This window comes from Acomys minous, assembly GCF_964271855.1.
Source record: "Acomys minous genome assembly, chromosome: 13".
NCBI classification, from domain to species: domain Eukaryota; kingdom Metazoa; phylum Chordata; class Mammalia; order Rodentia; family Muridae; genus Acomys; species Acomys minous.
Genome location: NC_140495.1, coordinates 94,332,743 through 94,338,902, shown reverse-complemented (window position 1 = coordinate 94,338,902; position 6,160 = coordinate 94,332,743). Strand labels below are relative to the sequence as shown.

General features: G+C 45.6%; 1 protein-coding gene across 2 annotated transcripts in view; it reads right to left on the bottom strand.

The window, feature by feature from the left end:
* The window catches only part of JMJD1C (jumonji domain containing 1C), a gene marked incomplete at its 5' end in the record, with an annotated part of 160,380 nt that overhangs the window by 138,195 nt on the left and 16,025 nt on the right, over window positions 1-6,160 (bottom strand). The gene's annotated exons all lie outside the window — the stretch shown is intronic.

The following is a 6,160-nucleotide window of genomic DNA, read 5'->3' as shown; positions in this document are numbered from 1 at the left end:
CCCATGAAAAATAGAAGCATTAATCAATAAAATATTAAAGGACTGCCAGGCCTAATTAGAGACCTACTGAAACAGAAAGAAATCAGTATGTTCTTAACATCTCTGACCCAACTGTGAACTTTCCTTGGTGCAGATGAGAAAGGCAAACGTGGTGCAGGGACTGATGGCTGGGAACAGTGGACGGGGAAGACAATTTTGTCCTGATGTACAACACTGGGCACTATGTGAACCATTTTGGTGTCAAATCCTTCAGGAAAAGGGTTGCCTAGAGGCATTGGTATGTACAGGACAGGATGCTGGTGAGCATCATGCACTGTGTCAAGGACAGTCTCCTCAGAACATCATCTCCTTCAGTCAGTCGTGCTAAGGAGAAGCCTGGCTGGGCGTGGTGGCGCACACCTTTAGTCTTAGCCCTCAGGATTGAAGAGGCAGGCGGATCTCTGTGAGTTCCAGGACAGCCAAGGCTACAGAGAGAAACCGCATCTAGAAGAAAAGAAAGAAGAGGGTAGAGGGAGGGACACGGAGAGGCCTGCTGTGACTGAGCATGTCAAGGGGGAGGAGAGATCCAAAGATACTCATCAGACCGTGATGGTAAGAGACCATGACATTAGAAAATACAAAAACTCACAATGTGAGGGACCCAAATACCAGCATGGACCAAGTGGACCCTGTGCCGTTGCTGCTCAAGGGTTGACGTTTCACTAGAGAACAGCACTGCTGCTGAGCGTACAGGCTGGAAAATCAAAGTGGCGACCTGGGGTACACAGTGATGGGCCAACCTCCAGAGTCTTCCTATGCCAGGCCAGGCTGTCTGTCTTACATGCCAAGAAAAGCTGCCGCGGAGGAAACACGTCCAAAAGGACGAGCGAGCTGCTGAGGTGAATTCGGGCAGAAGCAGAAGGCAGAGAGGCCTTGGCAGGTTCCTCCCGCTGCCCTGGGGCAATGCTGCCAGCTTCCAGCCAGCACCACAGCGCGAAGAGTGAAGCAGGATCTAGCCTATTTCACACTTACTGTCTCGCTTATTCCATGCTTGACATTTACAAGAAAGGTTTACTGCTTTAATATGTAGAACACAGAGAGACTGAGAGGCAGAGGTAAGAGGACGAAGGGTGTGTGTGTGTAGTCACACCGTGGGCAGCAGAGCTGGGGTGCGCTCGAGAATTATCTCACCCCAAATCCGTGCTTTTATGAACTGACACATAAATGACCATGAGTTTGAGAAAGAGAGAGAGAGAGAGAGAGAGAGAGAGAGAGAGAGAGAGAGGGAGGAATGCAACCGGTTATGTGGTCTCAGCCACCGCCCAGAATAAGATAGAGGAACATTTGCCTTGGCTGAAACAAGCTTCCACACAGCACAGTGGCAACCTACCAGACCAGCAGAGCGTGTCGCCATGGGCCTCCAGCTGGCGTGGCGGCTTTCTCCCCATCACGGCTTTCCCTTCAGCTCTCCAAGGCTATTTTAACTGTTTCCTCCCTTCCCACTTATCTGACTGACAGTAATTTCAGGGTAGAAGTATTTTAATAGTCTACGTGATACTTTAATGCAGGGCAAAGAGTACTGAGATGCTGAACAAAACCTCCTGGGCCCTCGAAGGCCTCCGGTACTCGCTGTAAGCACTGGTCTTCTACCTCTCTTTCTTCGAGTACAGTCACTTGGACCACTCACTTGATAGTGAACGGCTTAGAAGAAACAGAATAGGACGAGAGGAAAAGCTCCCAGGCTTCTTGGTCCTCCTTCCTCTGTCGCCTATAGAGGTGGAGGATAAATGCTGTGCAAGGGAGGGGAAAAGGCTGAGTTACTTTAGTGTAGCCCAGGATGGTCTCAACGTCACTTTCCTCCTTCTTTCGCCTTACAGGCTGCACCAGGCCTGGCACTTGTACCCTTTGCTGCAGCAGATGCAGTCAAAGTCTACGTACACACTGCCCTATTTCAGTCTCCCAGGAGCCTTTCAGATTATTTCCCAGATCAACTCCGGTTACCACTGGCCTCAGGGGAGAAGTCCATCAGGGCTGCAGACTCCGCAGACACATACGGGGACTCTGAGAAAAGCTCAAGGCGAGAATCACCAGTCTCCAGAGCACTTGTGTGAGAGTCGCAAGAGGAAGCTTCACTGCCAAGGTCAGAAAGAGCTATTTGTCACGAGGGAGAATCCATTCTGAACAGGGGTCAGGGGAGCCCAGCCTAGCAGCAACCCCTTGTCCTTACATACATAGCCGCATATAACAATGATGACGTTTCCTTTGAGAGAAAAGCTGAGTCCAAATAGAGATTCCTTCTGATGCAAACCAAGGACGATCAAATTGGCCCCGGTCAAGAAAATGCTAACATACAATGAACACTTAAGAATGTAATAAGGGCTGGGCGTGGTAGCACACACCTGTAATCCCACGACTCAGGAAGCAGAGGTAGGAGGATCTTCGTGAGTTCGAGGCCAGCCAGGTCTACAAAGCAAACCCAGGCCAACCGTGGCTGCACAGAGAAACCCCCGTCTCAAAAAAACAAACAAAAAAAGAATGTAATGAGGTAAATTAAGAATTAATCCTTTTAAGTGGGCAGAGGTGGCACATGCCTTTAATGCCTGCACTCAGGAGGCAGAGGTAGGTGGGTCTCTTGAGTTCAAGGCCAGCCTAGGCTAAAGAGTGAGTTCCAGGACAGCCAGGGCTGTGCAGAGAAACTCTGACTCATAAAAAAAAAAAAAAAAAAAACCAAAGAATCCAAGAAAAGAAAACAGAAGGAATCCTTTTAAAAATGTAACAAAGGGGGGCTGGAGAGATGGCTCACTGACTGAGAGCACAGGCTGCTGCTCTTCCAGAGGACGTGGGCTCAGTTCCCAGCACCCACATGGCTGCTCCACGTGACCCAGCTCCTGCGGATCTGACAGCCTCTTCTGGTCTCCACGGGCAGATATGCGTGCAGGCAAAACACCCATACACATACAATAAAATTTTTTTAATAAAAGGAAAAGTAAAAACCTGTTATATTACAAATTCCAGGTGCTACACATTCAAAATGAGGAAGATGAATGCAAGTAAAGCAACCCAGAAAGCTCACCAGAGTTTGTGTGAAGACTCAACAGTCACAAGGTCTACACTGTCAGGCTAATGGTCACATTTTCAGATGTAGATAAAAGTGCTAGCTTTCTATTTAGGGGGAAAAAAATGGAAGGCAACTCTCTCAGCTTCTCTTTTTTAACTTCACTCTTCCTCATCTTTTTCTTATGGGCTGAAGACATGGAATAATACATTTATTTTGTGGCTGTTGGTTTGCTGGCAACGTGGTGTCTCAGGCTGGCTCGGTACTCACAGTGCAGGGCAGACTGGCCTTCAGGTCGTGGCAGTTCTCCTGAGGTTATTCTCATGAGCCATAAAACACCAGCCTCTTAATATTGTATTTACAGCAGAGCACCTTAAGTGCATAGTTAGAATCTAGGTCAAACTAGAGGCTATTTTTAGGTGGGGGGGGGGGGAAGTACATACTATTAAAATAATACTCAACAGCACCTAAAAGAGAGAAGTGTTCTACTTTCACATATAAATTAATTTCTGACTCAGCCATTTTTATAGCGCAGGCCAGGGGTCGCTATAAGTGGAAGTGATGAAATCACACAAAGACAATAGAAAGGAGATGATAAGACTAGAAATGTCCCCCACATAAGGTGAAGAGTATTTTCTGGGCCAGTGAGATGGCTCAGCACGTGAAGAAGGCACTCACTGCCCAGCCTGCCAACCTGGGTTGTATTCCACATGGCAGAAGAAAACAGACTCTGTGGCAGGCTGTCCTCTGACCTCCACACATATGCTGTGGCACATTAGCCCTGACACTTGTTCCTTAAAATGTAATTTAGAAATGAAGAAAGACAGAGTATTTTTCTTCCAATGGGCATGGGGGGGGGGGTCGTGCAAAGGGAGGGAGACAATGATGGAGGGTAAGGTCAGGACATACCATGGACACACGGACACACACACACACACACACACACACACACACACACACACTTCCTGAGGCCATTCACTAAAAAAATTAAGCATGAAGGACTGTTCCATGTGACCCAACTGTGCTGCCTGAATACCACGTCCACTCAAGGGAACAATGACTTTCATGAAAACCGTTAACTGATTTCAAGTCAAGATATTTACAAGTGTGCTTTCTCACGCCAAACTCAAGCAAGCTCTCAAAGACCAACAGAACAAACCGGAACAGTATAGAGAACGGACTGGCCCACAGAACATCAACCGAAACAGTGGGCTGCAAGTTGATATTTTAAATGCATCATTAGCTAAAAATAAACTCCCAGATCACTTCTTAAATCAATTAGCTAAAAATAACTCCCAGATCAATTTTTTTTGAGAAGTGCTAAACCCCAGTACTCGAAAGACAGAGACAGGAGGATCTCCGTAAGTTCAAGGCCAGACTGGTCTACAGTGTAAGATCCAGGACAGCCAGGTTCGCCCAGAGAAACCCTGTCTTGAAAAGCAAAAACAAACCGGAAATAGAGTAAATGTAATTATCAGACATTTCTTCTTCCCTTCCTATCTACACACAGCATTCCTTGGCAGCGGAAGGTGACACACGTCTGTAATCTCAGCAGGACAGATGGAACCAGGACAGCCAGGAATTCAACATTATCCTCTAGACCACCCTGGGCTACAGGTAATTGTCTCAAAAGAAAAAGAAAATGACTTTGTGTCCTTACCGGCGTGCCTGTCCTGCCTGTCTTCCCCATGACAACAGTCAGAACCCCAGCCGGAGCCTTGGAGGACTTCAGTTAAAGAGCATGAGGACTTCTGAGGTGGATGAACACTTTGCGCATCACAAGCTGACACAGACTGAGGTGTTCTGTCTGCCCCTTGCCATTGCCATGGCCTCTCTGGCTAAAGGTTAATACACACAAGCCTCTGTTCTAGATTTAGTTAACAAGGCCTCATAACAAGGTAAGTATTTTTCTGGGGCAAAAACAATTTAAAAATGACCATGAACCCATTAGATTGAGTACAGCAGCCTCTCACCCCAACCCCCCCCTCCCACTGGCCAATGGTCATAACACACAATTTATCAGATTGTCACTAACCCAGCATGTGAATTGATACCTGTTTAGGTATCAATTCGATAATCAAGAGATTTCTATTCTAGTTATGTTAGTACAATATGCTGGGTGTGTGTGTATACACAACATGGAGGTTCCTCAAAAATAAACTTAATAAAATATCTGCATGCCCATGTTACTGCACTATTCACAAGAGCTAAGCTGTTGATGCCCATCAATGAACAAATGAAGAAAAATGTAAGAGATTATTTCAATAAAGCATTTATTCATAAAGGATCAAATCTTCTCATTTACAGCAAAGCAGATGAAACTGAAGCATATTATTTTAAATGAAATAAGCGATACACAAAAAGAAAAGGATGTGTTCTCTCATAGGCAAAAGCTTTTTTTATTTTTTATTTTTTTGAGACAGGGTTTCTCTGTGTAGCCCTGGCTGTCTTGGACTCGCTTTGTAGACCAGGCTGGCCTCAAACTCACAGCAATCTGCCTGCCTCTGCCTCCCGAGTGCTCTTAAGATACTAATTTATTTTTCTTTTTTATTGTGGTAAGATCTTTTTTTATTGTGGTTAGAACCCTGGAAATGATCTACCTTCTCAAATAAATAAATAAATAAGAAATAAAGAAAAAGAAAAGCTTCTATTTTAATCAGTTCCTCTATAATTTACTTGTAATTAGAAAATTAAAGCACTATCCCTTTTATTTGCAAGTTTCTGAAAGCCAAGAAATTTATTCTACATTCTAACTAACCTACTCAAAATTCTGTTTATATTCTTACAAGTTACTACTGCGTGTGTGGTGGTTTCAATAAGCTCGGCCCCTACAGACTCGTGTGTTTGAAAGCTTGGTCTGTAGGGAGTGGCATATTGAAGTAGGTGTGGTCTTTTCGGAGGAAGTGTGTCACTGTGGGGGGTGGGCTCTGAGGTCTCACGTGCTCAGGTCTCCACCTGCTGCCTCTGGATCAAGATGTAGAACTCTCACCTCCTTCTCCATACCATGTTATGTCTGCCCATATGCCATCATATTTCCTGCCATGATGACAACGGACTGAACCTCTGAGACCGTAAACCAGACCCAACGAAACGTCTTCCTTTATAAGTGTTGCCCTGGTCAGGGTG